At 41.7% G+C, this 24,314-nt stretch overlaps 1 long non-coding RNA gene and 1 pseudogene across 1 annotated transcript in view; both read right to left on the bottom strand.

The window, feature by feature from the left end:
• LOC139954843 (uncharacterized) overlaps window positions 1-24,314 on the bottom strand; it is a 72,239-nt gene that overhangs the window by 41,510 nt on the left and 6,415 nt on the right. The window lies entirely within an intron of this gene.
• On the bottom strand, window positions 14,710-15,748 carry LOC139954628 (uncharacterized; annotated as a pseudogene).

Genomic DNA, 24,314 nt, shown 5'->3' with positions numbered 1-24,314 from the left:
CTGACATTGACGAAAAGCTCACAGCGATGATTGCTGATTGTAAGAGGATTTAGTATTCATATGTTGTTCGTACTATGTTTCAGGATGAAACTGAAGTGATCTGGGTACTGGATTCTGATGGAGAACCCGATCGTCAATGTACGACAAGCGGATGTAGAGGCACCGTTTGTGTCTAGGCACATCAAGAGGCGAAACCCCAGATGTGAACCAAAGAGGCTGCTTGAACAAGGCATCGTCGTAGATGAGGTCCAGACAACGACAACCGAACACGAAAAGACATTGCAACGTTTAGCAAAGAATGCGATTTGCCAAGAGCTTTGGCATACCATAAAACAAAAATGTGATGATTTGTGTTACGGTTGTAGTGTGGAGCATCCGAGTCTTGGACATTGGAAACTTGGACATTGGACATATTTTTACGACCATGTTATTGTAACCAGTCGCTGACATTACAATGATGTCACCATTTTCAAATCGGGAATCAAATCCCTGTGGCATGGGGCAACCTCTGCCTCTATGGTATCACTCCAATTTGGATTGATCTTTTCGTTTTTAGTCGTTTTCGTCTGTTTGTGTTCATCCTCCACTATCATCAAGTTCGTTGACGTTTCTGTTCCAGCACTTAATATCATCCAGTTCTGAAATGGCTGACAACATCACACTAGTTTCTTATAATGCTAGTGGATTGCGTCAGAATAATAAAAGGCGGCACCCTTTTTCCTATTTCCACCCAAGGAATGCACAAATCATTCTGGTACAAGAGACTCACACCCTACCTATGGACGAGAAACTCTGGCAAAATGAATGGGCAGGACAAATTATTATTTTCTCATGCAAACTTGACAGTTTAAAGTGGCATAGTCATGAATTAGGCAGTTACGTAATTGCGGATATAGCGATTACAGACAAAGTCGTAACCATTGTGTGCATCTACGCCCCAATCTGGATAACCCAACTTTTTTTTATTAATCTGTTTCAAACCATTTGAGTTTACTTGTGATACGTTGATCATAGGAGGAAACTTCAACTTTGTGTTCAATCTTGACATCGACATGAAAGGGGGCAGCAAAAAACAAATTTTCGTGCACGGAACGAATGTATTTCTGTTACGACTGAGCTGTCCCTAATCGACATATGGAGGGAGGAGAGAACTACCAGAACCGAAAATTTTACTTACACCTCCAATATCACCCCAGGTTTGTACTGCCGTTTAGATTTTTTTCCTCATTTCACGTCATATCGCCCATTCAGTTTCCGAGTCGTCACACTCTACAGGCATTGAATCAGACCATTCATTCGTAAATCTCTCACTCATTCTCGCCAACGAAAAGAGAGGACCTGGTTACTGGAAGCTAAATAATTATTTTAAGCGACCCACATTATGTTTTTACGATCACAAATACCATCCAGGACTATGTACCCGACATCTCATATTCAAACCCATCATCGCGATGGGAAGGCCTCAAGTTTCTGATACGCAAAGATAGCAGAGACTTTGCAAGGAAAAAGCAAAAGAAAAGCGACAGTGAGACCCGAACACAATTACAAGGTGCTCGAAATGAACAGCTGCTCTTGTACGACATTAAACTTGAAGGAACTATTATGCGCTCTCATGCTCGTTGGGTGGAACAAGGCGAAAAGAACACCAAATATTTTCTTAACCTTCAGAAACGAAATAAAGAAAAGAACTCTATTCGTAAGATTTGAGATGCTAATGGCAATATTCATATACGAGCAGTCATTGTAACCCGCATACGATTTTTCTTAATTTGCCTCCGAAGCATTTAAATCAGAATGACTCTAATAGCTGCGAAGGTGGAACTTATGTTCGAGGAGTGTAGTATATCACTTAGCTCTCTAAATAATGATAAATCGCCTGGCAGTGATGGCCTTTCAGCAAATTTTTCTAAAAAAAGTTTTGGCATCTTTTGGGGAACTATGTAGTTGACTCTTTAAATCTTTCCTGCAATAATATCTCTCTCTCTCATGAACAATCCAGAGGCATTATTACCCTCATTCCAAAACCGGAAAAGATTCCACCCTCTTAATTACCGCCCAATTTCCTTACTTAATACGGACTATAAGATTGCTGCAAAGGCTATTGCTGCTAGACTGAAATGTGTCATTGAAACTATCATTGGTCTAAACCAAACAGGTTTTTTACGCGGCCGGTTTATTAGGGAAAATATCCGGTACGTTCTTGATGTTATTGATCACTGTAATTTCCACAAATGTCGGGTTTTATGTTGTTCGTCGATTTCGAGAAGGCTTTCTACAAACTAGAGTACAGTTTTGTTATAAGATCTTTAAGGTGTTTTAACTTTGCTCAAAGTTTCCTAAATTGGGTTCGTACGTTTTACAGCAACTGCACAGCTTGTGTTTGCAATAATGGCTTTCCAACCGTTTTTTTCCGGTGCAGGGAGGCGTGCGTCAAGGCTGCCCGCTTAGTCCGTATTTAGTAATTTTGTATGTGCTTTTTACGTGCAAGAACGGACACGGACCAAAGGTCAACAGAACCCAAAAAACAATCCCAGTCTGTTTAACAACCACTAAAACCCCAACTGAAACCCACAGATAATGACATCTTATCCCGGCGTTCCCCGGGTTTTGGAGTCAGTTGGTTGTTGGGTGTGGGGGTTGTTACATAATATGGGTGGTTTTTATTTCTGTTTTGGTTTTGAGTTGGCTTTTTGGGGCCGGTTTGTAGTGGGTTTTTTGGCTTTTGCTTCTGTTGGCCTTTGGGTCCGTGTCCTTTTCACGTCACGTTTAACGCTACGTCAGTGGGAGATTTGTGTTTGTGGGTTTTCAGTTGAGTTTTTGGTGGTGGTTTTACAGGTGGTTCTTTTACAGACTGAGATTGTTTTTGGTTCTGTTGACCTTTGGTCCGTGTCCGTTTTCTTAGCACGTAAAAAGCACACAGAAAAATTTCGTGGGGTTTGACTATTAATATGGATAAATCCATTTGGTTTCCTGTGGGGTCTTACGTCCATCTCCACCCTGCTTTTGTAAAGAACTATAATATAAAGTTTTCCGCTGGTCCTGTTAGGATGTTAGGTATGTGGTTTACACACAATGTGAACGATCTCTTTAGATTAAACTTTATATCCAAACTTTCGAGGCTTAAAAGCTGTTTGCGACTTTGGTCTACAAGAGATCTTATACCGGTGGGCCGCAACGTTCTGGTTAAAAGTTACGCATTGTCACAGCTTGTGTATTTGTTTTTGGTTCTTCCTAACCCACCGCGTAACTTTATTAAGGGTGTAGACAATACCATTTTCGATTTCATTTGGTCAGGAAACCGGCTAAAGTCAAGCGAAACGGTGTCATGAATGGTTTAGATAAAGGTTTCAGTGTTGTGCATATCCCAAGTTTCATTAACAGTTTAAAAATGTACCTGGATAAAGCGTTATTGCGTTAACACTCAAGGAGTCTGGAAGCTATTTTTTACTGACAGTTTGTCCAACTTAGGTGGTAAGCTGCTTTTTCAGTGTATTGGAAGGTGGAAGATCTCCCACGCTTGTCTAATATGTTTGTAGACCAAACAGTTACAGCCTGGCTGGAGGCTTCTTTTAATTCTCCCTCTGATAACTTCGGTAATGAAATAATTTGGTACAATCATCATGTTCGCATCAATAACAAGATTTTGTACATGATTTCATGTACAAAAAGGCTGTGAAGTTTGTTTCGGAGTTTTTCGACATTAACAATAAGGCCCTAAGTTACCACACTTTCAAAGAAAAGTTCCAGCTGGCACACTTTCCCTTAACAGTGGAAGCAGAGTGGGTGTAGCATAAATGACATTACTAATTTAAATATTGATTTGTTTGATAACATATTGTTTTATACAGGTTCTTTTTCTCAGTATCTTTATCGTAATTCCTACGTCTAAAATCGCCGTGGAGCCAACTGCTATGGCCAAATGGAAAGCAGAGTTTACGGGTTTCAGTTGTCACGATTGGAGTAACATTTTCAGTATGCCCTGGCACTCTATTTCTGAGACGAGACTCTCCTACTATGAATTTCGTTTCTTACATAGAATTCTTCCAACAAACAGACTCCTTAACCTCATGTGTATCTCTGACAACACGTTATGTTCATTCTGTAAAATTTAAACCATTCATCGCCTTTTCTGGGAATGTCACATCACTTCTTCTTTTATAGGTGAAGTGGTCAGTAAAGTTATTGGTAGCACACTTCACAAAAGAGGAATTCTTCTTTGGGTTTTTATTACAAAAACCTGATCCTTATAATTTTGTCATTCTTCATCTTAAGTTCTATATTTTCAGTACCAAGCGTCAAAACAAAACCTTCAGTTGTAATGAATTTATTCATAAGTTCACGTTTGCATTAAAGGTGGAGAACTATATTTTTGGACAAAGCAAAAAGACTAAAATTCATTTCGAGGAACTTAAGGATGCTTTTTCCTCATTAATAAATATATAAATATGAAATTGTTCCCAATTTCCGCATCCGCAATTGTTATATTTTGCTGTTATTCGTTGTAGTATTTTTCTAGTAAGTCTGGGATTCTTCTTGTGTTTTTTTAGAATTTGTAGTACTTCTAATTGTTCTTAACTTTTGCTATTTTTCAATGGATACGTTATTTGTATATTTGTATATTAATGTATAGTTGAAATAAACGGAGGAAAAACAAAAACATATTTTGACTAGCAAATATCTCGTGGAATGTCGTTCATATGCCACGAAAGGAATTGTGGATAATTTATTATGATCAATGAACAATGTGTAATAATGTGTAATGTAAACAATACATAATTAAGATGTAAGTTAAAATCAATGTAAATGATTGTGTTGTAAGTAAAAAGCTAAACAAATATAACGTTAATAATTTTTGTTTTTACATTTAAAATCTCAATTACAGTCCATATACGACTTTTTTTTTTTCACCATCCCATCCCTACCTCGCATGTTCCCCGTTCCCCCCTAATCCCCCCCCCCTTACAAATGATATAGAACCAACACCTTGTTTAGCCATTTAAGATAATTATATCGACGAGAGTTAATCATTCACTGTCCGCTCCTCTCGTAACAAAGAACCTTGTCCCTCCCCACGAGGACTACTTGCAAACCACGAGGACTACTTGCACAAGATTTATTACGACCCCCGACACCCTGCGAGTTATGGAGGGGTTAGCAAACTTTACTCAGAAGTGCAAAAGGAAGGGGTGCATCAGCTTACCCGAAAGGCAATTCTTGACTGGAAGAAAAAATGTTTACGTATACGCTACATAAAAGTTGAAGAAGACGTTTCACTACAAACAGAGTTTTGGTTAGTGCAATGGATCACCAATGGAAGATGAATTTGGTTGATTTAAGTTCTCATTCGCGGTACAATCGTGGGTTGATTTTTTTTTAACGTGCATCGATGTCTTATGGAAGCATGCATGGGTAGTACCGATCCAAAATATATCTGCGATTACCAAAACAAAGACCTGTCAAATGGTGCGACACAAAAAGAACTTTTACGCAAAGCACACGCCTAGCGATGCATCGACAGCAGTGACCGATTCCTGGACGCAGTATTTACGGACGAGATTTCCATTGAAATAAAACATCATGCCCGTCTCCGATTCAGGTCTGAAAACCGAAACATCCTCTCAAAGTGCACGCCTGGGCAGGGACATCCTGCAAAGGGGCTACCGATATTACCGTATTTACTGAAATTATGAATTCAGAGTTTTATACAGAAATTCGTCGTTTTATTACCTTTTGCTACAGAGGCATTCCCGGACGGAAAGTATCGGTTTATCCAGGACAATGACCCTAAGCATACAAGCCGTTTCACGAAGGCATTCATGGATTATCATTCAATCCCATGGTGGCCTACACCATCAGAGAGTCCAGATCTGAATCCCATTGAAATGGTCTGGCATGAACATTATATACGGACCGTGGCAAAACCTCAAACTTTGGCGGACTTGTGCAGTGCAATCGTAGCATTTTGGAAAGCACGAATGACTCCTGAAAAATTTCAGAAATACATCGGGCTCATCCAGAAGGTTTTACCAAAGGTTGTCGAGTGTGACGGAAGGGCAACATGATATTAGGTCAAGAGGGAATTGTTCCCCGTGGTACTGTAGTTAAGTCTTAACGAACGCGGCTCACTGAGCGACAAACAAAAAAGGGGGAAAAAAACGCTTATCTTACATAAGACCCGTCGACGTAATTTACAATTTAAAAAGTCAGAACTGCAAACATGTAAAGTACATAGTAGTGAAAATAAGAATAACAAAATAAAATAACGCTAACATAGAAGTACAATGAGTAGATAAAACATATCTCTAGTAAATACAACATTGCAAGAGCGTCAGCGTGTCGTATCGTAAGATTTAGCTCATTCCATTCTTTTGCTGCTTAGTATATATATTTTATGTTATTGTAATGTAATTGTGATGTAGGATTGCTTTGACGATGAGGACTTTAACAATTTGTTATGTAAGTGCGTTAATTCTTTTAAGTGAAATGCCGTACGAGCATTTTAATTTTATATATATATATATTTTGGGCATAGTTAATTGCATTCAATCCTTACAACTAAACTTGTTAAATAATTCACTTTAATAACACAATGACCATTCATAGGAACTTTTAGCTTTTTATCATTCATCGTCTGATGCTGTTTGGAATAGATTAGTACTTATATTTGAATAGCCCGTGTTTTCGCTTATGTTCACTGGCAGTAATTTATACTGTGATGTCTCCATTGTATGTAATAAAGCCTGAACTATGATTTAATCGGACAAACCGCGTCTATTTTATGTATGCCTCTATGTGTTTGGACAGGATCACTATACTATCTTCCTTTTTTTATGCCGATCATCCATATTCTATAGGTCCTGTATTTTCAATTCTGACGTTACTGTTAGTCATATTTATCTCACACTATCAATGCCCCTCATACAAATAACTTTCCACCGTCTCAGTCCACGTCGAATAAAAATGGGACATGCGGATAACAAAAAAAGCAACCTAAGAACGATGATAATGTCCCCTGTCTTTCTGTAACCAAGCAGCTGTCAATCATTCCCGTTAACAATTCATGTGCTTTTTACGTGACCCGTCATACGGGATACAAAACGTCACGGCCAAACGGCACTACCAAACCATCCCATTCTTACAAACGAACCTCAGGTCAAGCGAGCCAAAAAAAAAAAGTACACACGCTCACCGACCCGCAGAGACAAAACGCCCAACCCCCCACTGAAATATTAAAAAACTACAAAAGGACGACCAGCACGCAGCGAAACAAAACACCCCTCCCCAGCACACCACCGTCCAAAAAAGGCAGCCCTAGATAAACGGCGAAAATCGCCTTCAACCTGAAGGCGAATGTCAGACTTCACCGCCTCCAGGACTGCCTGCCAACTGGCAAATTTCCCCCTAAAAACAACATCACATCTATTCCTCCAAATAATTTTTTTTACAACAGAACAAACATAAATAATACGCTGCAACACAGCAACGGAACAAACTGGAGGATCTAATCCATACAAGACAAAACCCTGTCCTACCGACCAGGAACGGTCTCCCGTTAAACGGTCGGTCCAGGACTGAAACCACTCCCACAAGTTCAAAACAAAGGGGCAATGCCAAAAAACATGGGCAGTACTCTCTAAGCTGTCACAGCCGGTCCTCGGGCACAGTCCATCACCCAATCGCCAGTGATACCTTTTCAGATTGGTCACCAAGGCACCGTGTGCAATTCTCCATGCAAGGTCACGGAGCCTGCAACCATTCAGCCTTGAATGCACCGAACGCCATACTTCGACAGGATGACGTCCCTGTACAAAAATTGCATTCAAGGCCCTATATCCCGCAACGAACTGTGAACGAGGGCCGGCTGTGACAGGTCAACAGGGGGCAACTCAATCAGAGCGGAGCAAATGACACGCACCACCCTGTTTGGAGTACTACTATGCGGTTCTCTGTTGCTAAACAGCGCCGGGACCCATCGACGCAGGTGCAAACCGCCCCAAAAACGTACAAAATATGAACAAGGCAACCCTGGGTCAGTTACCGCTACAAACAACTGCTTAAATAACAAACAAGTTAACTTACTTCCCAGATGAACCACCCCTAACCCACCCTTCTCCAGTTTTTGGTACATTACCGCCCTTTTGACAAGCTCTGTACCACCCGACCAAATAAATGAAAATATCGCTCTCTCCAACCGCACCAGGACGCGACGCGGAATTGGATACACCGCGCCCGGGTACCACAAGATGGGCGAAAGAAAACGATTAACTACGGTGACTTTCCCTAGGATCGAAAGCCAGCGGGTGCCAAAGGTTTCGAGCCTGCTCTCAAATACCTCAGCCCTCTCGCTCCAGGTGACATCACCAGGTGCATCGTAGCCGAACCATATACCGTTAATTTTGATATTCTGATCCGACCACGACGCACCGAATGGTAAGTCTCTGTATCTCCAGCTACCAAGACGAAGGCCCTTTGTCTTTTCTGGATTCAACTTCGCCCCGGTAGCTCTCTCAAAAATAGATAAATCCTGCGAGAGTGCACGAAAGGAGCCCAGACTCGAAACAACACATGTCACGTCATCTGCATATTGAGCGCATTTCACTTTGGCACCCCCTGGCACAACGAATGGAACAAGTCTGGAGTCCCTTTCCAAAAGACGAGAGAGGGACTCGCTAAACAAAACATAAAGTAATGGAGACAGAGGGCACCCCTGGCGCACCCCCCTCTCTACGTTAAAAACCTCCGAACAAAACCCATTTACGATAACAGAACTGAAACTTTGTTCATACAAAACAGAAATCCATTTACGAAAAACCGGGTGCAACTGAAACGTCTCCAATACATTCATTAAAAAACCGCGATCCACCATGTCAAAGGCCTTCTGCTGGTCCAGAGACACCAATGCACATGGCAGATCACGCTCAATAACATAGTCGGTCAAGTCGCGCATCAACCACAAGTTCTGCTGGATGCAATGACCCTTCACTGCACAAGTCTGGAGATCACCAACAAGATGCGGCATAGCCCGTGCAAGGCGGTTGCACAACGCCTTAGCCAGCAACTTGTAGTCCACATTTAACAAGGTGATCGGACGCTTGTTATGGGGATCCAAGGGGTCCCCAGACTTGGGCAGCAAAGTAATCATGCCCAGACGTTGACTTTGGTTTAACAGTCCGTTTTGGAAGGCGTCTTCGAAGACGGCTCTGATGTCGGGTCCTATTATTGCCCAGAAGGTTCGGTAGAACTCCCTCGGAAGCCCGTCCGAACCCGGGGACTTGCCATTCTTCATCTTCGAAAGCGCCTTCCAAAGCTCAACAGTGGTTATTCTGCCCCCCAAAATATCATTGACATCGTGGGGAACGGTTTTGGAGATTCCCCTCAATAAATCAGACTGTGCCGACAAGTCGACATTGCCACGCGTAAACAAACTCGAGTAATAGTCTTTATATACGCGGACAATGCCGTGAGGGTCACTGACCACGGTCCCATCGGTAGCGCGCACGGACGGGACGCGTCTGTCACCCGCCGATGAGCTAACGGACTGGTAAAACCTCAGTGAAGGGCGCTCCTCGGCTTCCACCGCTTCGACACGGGCCCTGACGCGGGCACCGTGGTACTTTTCATCGAGATACGTCTGCAAAGCGATGACTGCCGAAGGGTCGCCAAACTTCACCTCCGCGCACAGCTTCGAGAATTTTTCTCTTCGACGCCGTGCGCGGGTCACGCAATACTGAATTGCGCAGCGCCCGATGCGCGACCTGACACCATCCCACCACTGGGATGCAGAAGCAAAGGCCGGCCTCAATGCCCGCCATCCCCTGCACCTGGCCTCGAAACCCCGGCGGAACTCCGCCCCGCCAAGAATCCGACAGCCAAGCCTCCACAGGCCCCGCCCGATCGGGAAAACGGAAGGCAAAGCAAAACGTGCTACCACAGTATCACGGTCAGAGAGCGGACAGCTGAGCGCCTCGCAACCCGAAAATTTAAAACTCACGGGCGCACACACCCGATCCATCCTGGAGGCATCCTCCCCGCCAGGCCTCACCCACGCATACCCCGCACCACACGGGCGCACACGCCTCCATACATCGGCCAAAAGGCGCGCCGAAGTAAATCTGTCCAGCTCTGCAATTCCAGCGCCAGGACCAGCAGACACAGAAGCTCCGAATCCGTCAAGACCCGAGTCCGGGACACAGCCAAAGTCTCCGACCATGACACACGGCGCACCACCAGGAACAAAGGAAGGCAGCGTGTCAAAGAAATCTCGTCCAGCAGAAGGCCGACTGGGAGCACACACACCGCAAATGGCGATGTCACCCTGTGGACACCTGAACAGAACGCAAACCAACCGGCCCCCGCGATCCGTCCCCACCCCAGCGGCACAACCCGCCCGACGAGCCGACAGAAGGATGACAGTGCCACAGGACGAAGACGAACCAAACGAAGCACGCAGCCCGCCACCCCACCCACAAGCCCACAGAGGGACACCCCCCTCCAAAACATGTGCCTCCCGCAGGCAAACGCAGTCGACCCCCACTGATCCACAACACCGGAAAACGCGACTGCGCCCGCGATGATCCCTCATGCCATTCACGTTCAAAGTGGCAACTGAAAGTGTATGGGCCATGAGAGGGCAGTGGGGCAAACTACGAAGACGACGATTCCGTAAGCTTCAATCGCGCCCTAGACGACATATCGTCGTCCGAGTCGTCACTTGAAGCCGACCTTTTAAGAGAGGGTTCCCCCATTTCGTCGTACCAGCTCGTTCCAGTGGCACGTTTCGGCTCGCTGATCACCGATTCACCGGAGTCGCTGTCAGACAGAGCCTCCGGAGGATCGATGACCACCGATTCTCCGTCAGACAAAGCCTCCGGATCTGGCGATACCGGCGGCGGACTGGGGACGGAACTGGACGAGTTGATGGGGGAAGCTGGTGGAGACTTTCTCGGTGCGGGCACGGGGTTGGGGTCTGCAACGACGGGGGTGGGTGAACCAGGTGCAGGGGAGGGTAAAATCCCACCAGATTCCCCCTCCTCTCGTGAAGTAGTAGGTGCGTCGGAACTTGACTTACCCCCACTCTTAGTCCTAGAGACATAAGAGGAGGGACAAGCTCGAAAGACATGTCCCTCCTTCCCACATAGTGAGCACACAACCTCGTTTGGGCAAGCGGTGCTATCATGCCCAAGACGAAGGCAGCGCCCACATTTCTTGTTTGGGCAGCCCTTGGCTTCGTGCCCGGTCTCCCCACACCTGAAGCAGGTACGGGGCTGACCGGGATACCGCACGTGGGCTTTATGCCCTGCTATAAACAGGAAGGAGGGAATGTCCTGTTTCAGGTCGATTCGAACCTGTCGGTGCCCGTTCAACACCCCAGGGGCTTGTGCATAGGAGCACATTTTGGCAGCCTTGACAGCCCCAAACCGACCCAAAACCGTTACGACAAGTTCCTGCCGCACCTCTAGTCCTACGTGGATGACAGTTACCCATACGGATCGCTCGTATGGAGTAACTGTCATCCCCTCGACGTTACTCAGCAACGTGACACCTTTCTGACGGGCCACGTCACTGGTAAAACGTAAATCGTACGTATTACGACCCTGGAGAGCTTGCAAAGCATCAACCTCTCCAGGCACAACAACACCCTTGCTCTTCAAAATACTAAAAACTTGCACCGGTGGAACCGCTTGTTCACCGGTGAACGACAACTTAACAATCCGAGAATCACGGCGCGATGCCATGATACCGAAGGTGGCTAGGCCACAGGGGAGTAACAAAAAACAAACTAAAGACAGGATAGTGAAACAACAAACGATATACGAACTGAGGAAAACACACGAACACAAGCTATCACACCCGCCTGGCGGGAAGTATAGCACAGTACAGCACAGCACAAAAACAGCTGTAATAGATGAAGAGCGAGAGCAAAACGCGTCCGCACTCCACGAAAGCCAACTGCCAACTCGCGAGCTTTACAATTCATGTTGGTCGTCAGTGCACCTGTTGCTACATCTGAATGCCTTGTTGGTGTAATATGCAAATATTGAATGGTACTGTGCTGCGCGGTTAAAAATTAACCTATTGCGACACATACACATTTTGCGAAGCTGTTGTATTGTATCAATGAAACAAAGTACTGAATGGTACTAGAAAAAAACGGTTTAGCTCAGGTGGTAGGAAAAAGGGGTGTTTCGGTGAAAACCATCTCGTTGTATAGTATTTGGATAGTACTTAAAATGAGCATGCAAATGCAGTTTCTCTTTAGTAAGCTCAACTAAACATTTTTATACTTTGTGGATCTGTAATTGGAATAAATACGACATGTATTGTTTGACGTCAGCATTTAACGGTAAGCATTTCTTAAATTGTTGAGCTTAAATTCATTTTCAAAACAGTCCGTTTTCATGAAGGATTAAAAGTATCGACTTATAGGTAGGGTATGAAAATATTAACTTAACCACATTAACGAAAGTTGTTCTTTTTTTTCAAATAAAATACATGTTTCTCGTACTCAATGAAAAAAAAAAACGGGCGGCCATTTTTTTTCTTTTCATTGCGTTAATACTAGTTCTGAATATGTGGCTTCCTTTACAAAATATTATTTAATGTTAGTTTAGATTGCTTGTAATCCGAATAGACACCCGTAGAGTCAGGAAAAAGGAGGCCCCTTGCGCGGACGAAAAACATGTTTTCTTTTTAACCGGCCCTGCTTCAAAGTTGTTGGGTGGAATGTTTTTCTTTTCATTCCAACGAACCAACGGTAAATTATATACAAATTGACAAACAACCGCTTAGTAATACTTATTATTTCTTCAAAATGTTGCCAACAATTGAAAGTAAACTAATCCTCCGTGGAACATAACCTCTACAACTGAAAAAAAAAGTCGAGAAAACAAACCCTGAATAGAAACCCAATTAACGAAAAACTTTCTATGCCATCAAACACTTTACCTGCGTCCCCTTCGCTGCAAGGTGAATATCACGTCCTAAACTACGATGTAGGAAACGGCTGTTCCAAACATCTCACTGATTTTTTGGGCGACTTTAATCCCTATACATTCAGCACAATAGCATTTCCTGCGTATAAACTCGTAGAGGGATTATACGAGGTGTCTACTCGGCAATTTCTTTGTCAACGAGTTTATACGATTCTGTGCGCGTACACATGTCCAGTGTGAGCGGTACTGTAGTTCAAATTGTGTATAATATTTAGGCGCGTATCTGGACTGTGATTTAACGTTGAAGACTGACATTGCTGCCAAATGTAGAGCTGCCATGGCACGACTTGGACTTTTCAGAAACATTAGACACTTACTAACCAAGGATGCATGCTATACTATTGTTTTAGGACTAGTGATAAGTCACTTAGATTATGCTAATCTACCAAATGTTGTTATTATGATGCTTCAGAGAATTCAAAACATGGCTGCCAAACTTGTTCTAAAAAGAGGAAAGGGGGATAGTGCTTCTGAAGCTTTAAAGGACTTGCATTGGCTTCCCATCAGACAAAGAATCCTGCACAAAATATTAACGCTGGTCTTTAAATGCGTTGTTGATATATCTGCTCCTGAATATCTTATATCTAGATTAACTTTAGCACCACAATCAAGTAGGTATGTACGTTCAAATAATATTCTTGATAAGCTGATCATTCCACGAACACAGAAGGTCACTTTTGCATGAAGAACAATAAGTGTATATATATTAGCTAACCATGTCAAACAATATGAGAATCTTGCAATTTTGAAAACAAAACTCAAAACATATATCCTGGCTAATCACTTATATACTCAATTTTTTTTTCAAATTGTCAATATTTATATTCGTTATATTACATATTTTTTTATTTTCTTTCAGATTTTATATTACATTTTGCATTTTCTCTTTCATTTTCGTAACAATTGTATATTTTTTGTACATTCATGTAGTATACTTTTCTACGCCCATTTCATATCTTATTTTCTTATGAATGGTTTAAGTTTTCTTTGTATTTTGTTGTAAAGCGTAACAGACAAATATTAAATATATAACAATAATAATAGTAACTTTGAAATGTTCCACAATTCGCAACAATACATGCACATTGTGAAGGTTTTTTTGCAAAAGCATTGAAGTCCCATGAATGCAGAAAGAGTCTCCAAATAATTCATTTTTTCTCCAGCAAGCTGCAATTCATAATTATTCCATCTACCTCCGCCACTGTTTGTCATGTCTGTGGCCCCCAGCCTTTTCCACTGGCATGTGACCGTATTTCTATTGTTGGTTTGGGATACCTAAGTGGTTTACTGGTGAAGGTTACATTTGAAATCCACCAGTGAAGGTTCCATTCTTGCTTGATTATATAGCTTCATTTTGCGGTCAAAGTGACCAGCGTTATATTTGAGGGCCAATATGTTAGCTTTTTCAAGGCCTCTGTAAAACAGCTGTCCATATTGTACGGCTGGTAGGGGAGCTACAAGTTTGCCTATGACAGCCGCAACATGCCTTATACTTGGGTTTGGATCTTGTTACAAATTTGAACAACTGTGTTGTATTTCTAGGGCTTTCTCTTTTGGCAGCATTATTTTTAACTCCTTTGAGTTAATGACAAACCATAACAACTGAATTTCATGAGTCGGGTTTACAACAGATTTTTCTGGGTGGACAGTGAACCCCAGCTGGGAGAAACGGTTCAGCCACTCGAACTTCAAGAATTTTCTTGAATTTTCATGGATGGCCACAGAGTAGTAAGTAAGCATCCCAATTATTGTAAGAAAGCTTCAGCTGACCTCCCACAAAAGGGGAAGGGGAAAAAGCATTTTTGGAAAATATGTGACAAAGACTCACCTTGTCGGGGTCTATTGCTTGCGTTGGGTTTCAGAGAGGCTGGCTGGTCTTGCCTTTCTGCTGGTAGTTCGATGTCGCCGTGCGACTGTTCTGTCGCCCCTGTTGGGGCCGTCCGCCTAAAAAAGGTCTTGAGCGTGTGCTGATAGCGTTTCTGTAAGTAGGTCGTGTGACCTCTTGTCTGGGTCCTGAGGCCCAGCCTGCTGTGTGGTACTGGCGATCCTGTCTTTGTCTGAATCCTCTGTAAGGATGAGCGTATTGACGGGGTCAGGTGAACTGCCCTTGAGTTTTCATCACTCCTGATGTGGCCTTCTGCTCCTCCTTTAGGTCTTTAACCTGCTTGCTCAGGTCATTGGGTAAATCTGGAGTTGAAAATAGGTTTTATAAACTCTTTCCGAACAGAATTGAGTTCAAATTTGCCGAGCACAAGAGTGCCAGGGCGTCTTGTTGCGCCTCTGAAAAGTTATCTGCCTCGAGTGTAGTTATGAAGGCACTAATTCCTAGAACCAATGATTTTTGGACACGTTGGTATTTGAGGTCATTGGTCTCAGTGGGAATGTTGTCCCAAACACTTGGGTTGACCTTGGGCAAATCAACTAGTTCACAATTAGCTGGAGGCGGATACTTTGCCACAGTCTCTTCCAGTACTTTTGTTTCTGGTTTATCAAGTAAAGCACAGACTGTGCAATATGTTCATCAACAGGGTGCCCAACGTCTGTAGGTACTGCAAACTTTGCTGCAAACGTTGGAATGTCTGGGGGTATTTCCCCATCGTCAAAATTTTCCAATGAGTCTGAGTCCTCATGCAAAGGGTTTGTGTCTCCTTCATCACCAGCAAGGGATTCATGTAAATCTCCTTGGTAAGAGGTTTGAGGTATTGTAAACTGGCTGAGCCCTCGTCTAGGGGTCTGAATAAATTCACTCAACATGCTTTCTAGTTTGGAAAGGCGAGTGTCAATGTCGGTGACATGGGAATAAGTGTTAGGCCTACTACTGCAAGTACTAGCACTAGATGTAGCATCAGTGTTTCTGGTGTTACCAGCTGTAGCCCTCGGTTTAGCTGTGCTGTGCTCGTGGCACTAACAGTTTTCTTGACTTTAGACATTCCCTTATTGCTTCCTGGAGTGTGGGTGACACTTGGGTTTTGCGAAATCGGCAACGTGTTCGAATTTTTCGCGGAACTGGTAAGCGCATTCGCTTCACTCTCGTTAACTTCATTACTATCAATCATGGTGAATTTTCACGAATTTAACGTAAAATAGTAATCAAGCTGTAATCCAAACACAACACACGGTATTCAAAATGGATGTTTAGTTCAATGGTTTCAATTTCCAAGAAATTGGGGGGAAAAAAAGACGTAATTGGCACGTTTTGCACTGGCGGGATCTCATGTTAATTCTCCATGACGTAATGTCTTGCGACATAACGTAATAAAATAAGATTCAGCCACTAACAGCAATATTAAACAGTATGTGGCAAAGCTTCACACCACACAAGATGGTGTGTGCTGTCTTGAAACCCTCACTTATTCCAGTCACCTTAGGCAAACCACGTCAGGGTTTTATGCTTTTTACGTGCAAAGAAAACGGACCAAAGGTGAACAGAACCAAAACAATCTCGTCTGTAAAACAACCACCACAAACAACCACCTGTAAAACAACCACCCAAAACCCAACTGAAACCCACAAACACAAATCCCTCACTAACGTAGCGTTTAACGTGACGTGAAAAGGACACGGACCCAAAGGCCAACAGAAGCAAAACAATAATAAAAAAACCAACCCATATTATGCAACGACTAAACAACCCCCACACCCAACAAATAACTCACTCCAAATTTCATCTGGGAACGCCGTCCCGATAGTAGACGACAGGGTTTTATAATATACTATTTTTGGGACAGGGCCGCAGACACTTGCATTCTCCAATGACCCTACAAAAACCTATTCTTAAGGTTTATTACTTAAGAGGGAAGGAGGGTTTTGGTGCTGGACTGCTGACAAATACGTGACCAAATAAAATGAAAGCCAATGATCCTCACACCACACAAGATGGTATGTGCCGTCTTAATCAAATGGGTCACATGCAAATGAACATAATAATAAGGAATGAAGAATTTAAAAATAGTGGTTTTTGGTTCCTTGCTAAAAGCAAAGGAACCTATGTATTCAGGTTGGCGTATGTGTGGTGTGTGTGTGACGCTTTAGCTTGTATGCACGATAACTCAACAAGGGATTGACTGATCATGATCAAACTTGGTGGGTGGGTGGCCCATAGTGAGTAGATGAACCCTATTGTTTTTGGTGCCCACAAAGGTCACCAAAGGTCAGTTATGGTTCAAAAACCCAAAATACTAAAACTGCAATAACTCCCAGTGCCAATGTGCGACAAGATTGATGTTTTGGGACAAGTTGTGAACTGGTTAGGAGAACATTTTGAAACTTAACGGTCATGTGATCCGAGGTCACCAAAGGTCAATTAATGTTAAAAAACTAGTATTTTTGCGATAACTTGAGAACGAATTGTCCGTTAGGGTTGGGAGTTGCTTCAGTGTAATCCAATTGTCGACCCACATCTGGGTGACCCTTGACCTCAATTTGACCTCTGGTGACCTTTTCATGTTTTGGGGATTTTTACAGTTTCGATGCTATTTTCAGATGTCAAAGGTACCTTCCGATCATAAATATCAATAGGTTGACCCCGTGTGACCTTTGTGTGCGAACTTATATGGGGTCAAAGTTTTCGGTCGGAGTTAGGATGGCTGTACAGACTTGTGTTGATTTTGGGAATCAGCAGATCAAATTACATTTCAAACCAAGGTGAAAAGGTCAAAAGTCACATTATAAAAAATGTGCTTAGTTTGGGAGAAAACGGACGAAAAAGAAAATCCTTCCGATAAAAAATGTCAATGGGTTGACACCCGGGTGACCTTTGTGTGTAAAGTTATACAAGGTCAAAGTTAATTTTTAGACATTTAATGCAATAACTCCCAGTGCCAAGGTGTAACAAGGTTGATATTTTGGGACAAGTTGCAAATGGTATAGAGGAATATTTTCAAACTGAACGGTCATGTGATCCGATGTCATCAAAGGTCAATTATTGTTAAAAAACCAGTATTTTGGGTGAGAAAATGGGCAAAGAAAAAAATGTTTGAATTTTTACAGTTTTGATGCTATATTCACGTCTCACCAATCAAAAATGTCAATAGGTTTACCCCAGGTGACCTTTGTGTGTAAAGTTATATGAGGTCAAAGTAAATTTTCAGACATTTAGTGCAATAATTCGCATTTCCAAGGTGTGACACGGTTGATATTTAGGGACAAGTTGCAAATGGTATAGGGGAATATTTTCATACTTAACGGTCATGTGATCCGAGGTCATCAAAGGTCAATTATTGTTAAAAAAGTAGTATTTTGGGTGAGAAAATGGGCAAAGAAAAAAATGTTTGAATTTTTACAGTTTTGATGCTATATTGATCGGAAGGTACCTTTGATATCCAAATCTAGCATCAAAACCAAACATTTTCTTTTCGCCCGTTTTCTCCCAAACTAAGCACATTTTTTATAATGTGACTTTTGACCTTTTGACCTTGGTTTCAAATGTAATTTGATCTGCTGATTCCAAAAATCAACACGACAAGTCTGTACAGCCATCCTAACTCCGACCGACAATAGGTTGACCCCGGGGGTGTGACCTTCGTGTGCGAAGTTATACGAGGTCAAAGTTCAAAAATATTAATGAGGTCACGGGTCAAACGTGAAAAACTCCCAAGTTGCAATAACTTGGCTACTATTTATTGGAATTTCGTCAAACTTGGTATGATGATATTGGTAGACAGTCTCCACACACTGATGTGTGTTGCAATTGATATCATGCATGTTTATAAGGGGGGGGGCCTAGCATTATTTCGTTATGAAAAGTTTGTATGCACAATAACTCAACAAGGGAATGACCAATCATTACCATACTTGGTGAGTGGGTGGCCAATAGTAAGTACATTAACCCTGTTGATTTTGGTGCTCATATCATGAATATTAATGAGGTCATGGTGTCAAACGTGAAATACTCCAAATTGCAATTACTTGGCTACTATTACTAATGGGAATGTCGTCAAACTTGGTATGATGATAATGGTAGATAGTCTTCACACACTCATGTGTGTTGCAACTGATATCAGGGCTTACCATTACTTTGGCAACAAAAGTTTGTGAGCATAAATTACTGTTGTTGTATTAGGGCTTTGTTAGAAATTTCCCTATCAATGGAACTAATGAACAGCAGCAAGGAACCATGAAATGTTTTCATTCTGGTTATAAAATGTCACCAATTGGTCAGCTTTCCTCCACTTCATAAACCCATCCATAAGTTTATCCTCCTTAATATTGAGTTTTTCATCTTACAAATACACTTTGTGTTTGAAGATGTGTCATCACCTGTCACTGTTTCTGTGCTGGCAGTTGTATCCTTCCAATCACTTGTTGGCTTTCCGAGCACTGGCTACTACTGGGAAATGGAGAAGAAGGACATTGATCATCCATGACAAAACCTTTCTGTCACAGCCTACTTCTTCAGAAACACAGGGTCTACTTTTCATTTTCTGCAATCGCCTTGCTTTGCTCCTTCTTTTGACTTTCTCCTTCCCTTATTTTCGGGCCATCTCAGTTCTGCAAGAAAAACGAGCAATAAATGAACAGAGGGGCTGAGATCAAAGTTTGTGACTTGACATTTGCATTCAAAGTTGTCTATTATATGAGCCCATTCAATTTGGTTGGCAGAGGTGGGGATGTAATGATTTGCCTATTGTGGTCACCGGCGGGCCATGTGCATGCATGACAACGGTATTGGCCCCAAATATCCCAGATATTCAAATATGGTCACCTTTGGCCAATTGACCTCACTGGGACATTCAGTCACCCTGAGTGTTCATTGAGAATGTCTGAGAACAATTTGGTAAGTACTGTAAAGACATGTAGGTAAGTTTAAGTAAGTTACACAGCAATTTATTGAGTTATAGCAAATTATTACAATTTATTTCTTATTCTTTTTTGTGTGCGTGTCGGGTGATTAGTGAGGTACAGGAGGTGGACTGTGTGTTCCTTGTTTGTAGGTAACGAGCTGGTTCCCTTGGACTGACAGTAATCCCCTTCCATGTCCAGAGTATGGACAAGGAATTAGGACTTTGACCTCTAAATGACCTGCATCAAGAAAGGTGATACACAGTTCCTAAGATGGTGTTCATGGTCCAACGTCAGAGTAAACTCATCTGGAATGGATTAAGATGAATTCAGACTGATGGTCCACTATATTTTTAATGAATTAACTAACGACTGTATTCTATGTAACTCTTACCCTTAAACCTTTCTCCCTCATTTGTATATCCGAAATGGTAAGACGATATAGGAATGATTAATTTTGTAACAATAGTTAAAATGCTCTACATATGTATATTAAATTGCCAAATTCCAGTGTACTGTCAAACATTGATGAGAAGTTAGGTCATTTGTCAATTGTTGACAATGAGCAGATCGGTTTATTATTACGATAGTTTACACATCTATTTTCAGATAGTCCGACCAGGACTAATTTGGTGTATCACGATGTTGATGTGGGTGATTCGAAGTCGAATAAGCAACCCCCATGTAGAATGAATCCTGTAAAATCTAAGCATCTTCGTTGAATCCTGATATTATTTTACCAAGCGACACGACAGTGAGTGGTCTTCCCCATATATTTTGGTTTCCAAACCAGACGGAAGTTTTACATTTTGTACCGATTATCTGAAAGTAAACACCGTTACACGGACCGATTCATACCCCATCCATAGGGTGGATGATTGTATTGATGGAATTGGTAATGCACGGTACGTAGTGGGAAATACCACTCACTGATCGAGCTAAGAGAGTGTCTGCATTCGTTACACCCGATGGGTTATTTCAGTATAAAGTAATGCCATTCGGAATGAAGAACGCTCCAGCGACTTTAACATTTTGATGTATACTTAGGCACTACTTCATTACCAGTTATTGTGCTGACAGATCATAATCCTTTAACTTTTTTTGACAAAAGATGAGAAACAAGAATCAAAGATTGATTCGATTTTATTCGGTTGTCGCCAAACCTCTGATTATTCCTTGGCTTTGATTACTGTGCCCATACGAAACACAGTATATATTTAACTCTATACTTTTGTCGGTGCTTTTTACGTGCAAAGAAACGGACACGGACCAAAGGTCAACAAAACCAAAAACAATCCCAGTCTGTTTAAGAACCACCAAAACCCAACTGAAAACCCACAAACAGAAATCTCTCACTAACCCCACAAATGTATAAAATATAGCGTTTAACGTGACGTGAAAAGGACACGGACCCAAAGGCTAACAGAACCAAAACAATAAAGCTCCACAAACCAGCCCCAAAAAGCCAACACCAAACCACAAACAGAAAACCCCCAACTAATATTATGTAACGACCACACAAACCCCCCACCCCACACAGGTCGGAACTCCGACCTACTACTCTCGTCGCTCTACATGGATTCTCGTCGCTCTACCTGAACTTTCTCTACATCCAGCCAAACTACTTCAACTCTTCTATAGCAAACCTGGAAACTATCCGCCTAGCAACATAAGGTAACTCCAATCCGGCGATAGTCACAAACTCTCCCCTCGGCTCCCCCAGGTCCAGAAAGACGATAAATTAAGAATCTTAAGAATTAAGAAACTGAACTTATGTATTATGTTGCTATTTATTATTTCTTCTGCCATGTAAATAGTTATTTAATGCTCTAAACTTGTGTTCTCCTTTTTATGCCACGTGGTCTGGTCACGTAACAGTGTCAATAATATAAAGATACTGCAAGATAACAAAGGAGGAAACTTAGCCGCGGTAACAATTGGAAATTGTTGGTAAAACCGGTTACAAATGCGATTCTGCGTAGCTTCTGTTGGCGTATGTGGTTTGCGGTTTCGGAATTTGAAACTTGAGCGCTAACGCAACACAAATGTGAAAGTTCAAATTTAGTCGGATCATACCACTTTGCACTAGAAAGGCATTTTGCCTACCAACTGTTCAAATCACACAACAAAGTATAAGTATAAGTATATTTGTTACAAAATTTGAAAAAGTTTATATTTCACATTTTTAATCATTGCGGTACAAAAGTGTAATCGTTTATCATAACTGATAAATATGGGAAAGATTTATTTTACACCCCTCATAACCTCGCTAATTTAGCATCCTCAATATATTACGATACGGTTACTGCTTACGAACTTACTTTTTAATATTCTGGGCTATGGGTTTATTAATTTTCTTGTTTCTTCGAGAAGTTATCTCATGTACGTGCAGTTTTCTAAATACAGCACTTATGTAAACTTTTATTGAAGTGTAATACGGTTGTGTTGCGTCGTATTGACATTGTTTGGACATTTATACGATGCATGTATATATAATGCTAAACGTGTAATCCTAGCCTAGCCGCTGGTACGGAAAGTCGTTAACTTTTAATGTTAGATATCTTAAACATATGCATAGTTTTTACGTACAGGCGCCCTTTGATGTACCAAACGAACTTCATTGCACTCATACTAGCCTAAAAGGCTAGGCTGGTCTCGGTATGTACAGGAAATATTGACAAGTTGGAATCTTGGATATTGCTGTAGGCCGTAGACAAATGATTCTGTTAAAACAACAGTTCAACTTCCAGTGAAGATGGTAGACCTAATGATGATGTCGTTATCAGTTATGGTGAAATGGCAAGAAAACTTACTCAAAAGGATATTAGTAGGTCCGAATTGTGCAATATTTATTACGTCGAGACCCAATAGTTATGCTTAGGACCTGTCATGTAACTTATTTCACATGAACTGGCTTTTAGACATTTCTTCCCCCTTCAAGGATCATTGGGTTTGGACTTTAATGAAAACCTTGGCTGCAGAAAAAAAAAATTCCTGAAGCGGCTATTTTGAATTACGCTTTTGCAGTGTTGTACTCTTTGCCAGACTTGCCAAACTTATATATTTCTCAGGTTTCTTTATCTGCTTTTGAAGGCAATTGTTCTGAAAACACTGCAGCAGCTGACTCAACAGTTGAAAGGGAAAGTGCTGATTCAGGTCCACTCATCTTCTTCAGAGACAGATAGTGATGTCCCAGCAGATGATGACGCAGCACTCCAGGCAGATGAGACACTGAATGAACCACTTTTCCAGGGATCAAAAGTAACAAAGGCTGAGGTAATCCTGATGGTCATGACTTTTGTGATGCGGCATTGTCTTTCTACATTTTTTTAATAGCATATTAGGAAGAGCTGTTATACCAGCATCAAAATATATATTTCCGAAGTTCTTTAAAAGCAATTTTTGTCATTTAGCATTTAGCATTTTTATTGCAGTTATCGTTTGAGCTTTGTAAGAATCTGGCAAGGCATAAACGTAGGTGTAGTCTCTTGCACACATTGTCATAGAGATCGCAATATTGGAAACATGCAAGATAGTAACTTCATTACATCTAGTCTTAAGCAATCAGATGAAGACTATATTTGAAAGGGGGGACATAAAAGTGAATGTGGCTTATGGTACATCAGACGTAAGAAACAGGAAGGAAATTTCGAACATAATTTTTATGCTAACATAGATAAAAATCTTGAAGAACATTATTTTCCAATAACTTCACATACACTTTGATGGAATGCCAGTGTTCAAGTCTGCAAGTTACTCCCTTTGGCCAATCTATATAATGATTAATGAACTTCCACCAAGTTTAACAATGAAAATTTAGATGAAGGTCGCATCATACGTGGTGTTAAAGGTTCAACACCTGTAATCAATTTGGCGAATTTTCCGTTAGTGTGGGGTTTACCTCCTGATTTCATGCACTGCCTTCTCCTTGGTGTAGCAAGACAACTTGCTGAACTTTGGTTCAGTAGCCCAGCAAACACAGTGTGTATTATATTGGTGAACCAAATGTTTTCAATAGGCTTGATAAAACCCTCATATCAATTACGGTTCCATCATTTGTGTCTCGTATGCCACGACCAAAAAAGGAAACACTGGAAAGCCATTGAGTGGTACAACTGGTTCTTCAGGGATGTTAGTCTTCCGTATTTTTACGGAAATCCGGTTTTGTTTTTAATTCCAATAAGTCTTCCGTATTTTTACGGAAATGGGTTTTTTTTTTTAATTCCAATAAAGTTCCAAAAAATTGTTCGAATATCAAAGACACAACGCGGCAAAAATGCCTGGCCCGTTGCAGCAAGCTAACTTCAATTTTCACTCATCGATCACTCAAAATACCATTTCCAGTTTCGCATCATCGCATTGCACTGTACAACATTGTGCCATGTGAATATCGTTGCGTACGTGCGAACTTCAAATCGCTATAGCTCATTTCTATCGTTGAAAAACCTTGCCTAATTCATGTTGATTGGACTGCTAATTAATATCTTCGTAACTGCTGGTGCTCGACATAAGTTTTGGAATTAACGCTTGTGATATTTGTGA

This window comes from Apostichopus japonicus, chromosome 17 (genome assembly GCF_037975245.1).
Source record: "Apostichopus japonicus isolate 1M-3 chromosome 17, ASM3797524v1, whole genome shotgun sequence".
Classification (NCBI taxonomy): Eukaryota; Metazoa; Echinodermata; class Holothuroidea; order Aspidochirotida; family Stichopodidae; genus Apostichopus; species Apostichopus japonicus.
The sequence above is the reverse complement of the archived record's forward strand: the minus strand, read 5'-3'. Positions and strand labels throughout refer to the sequence as shown.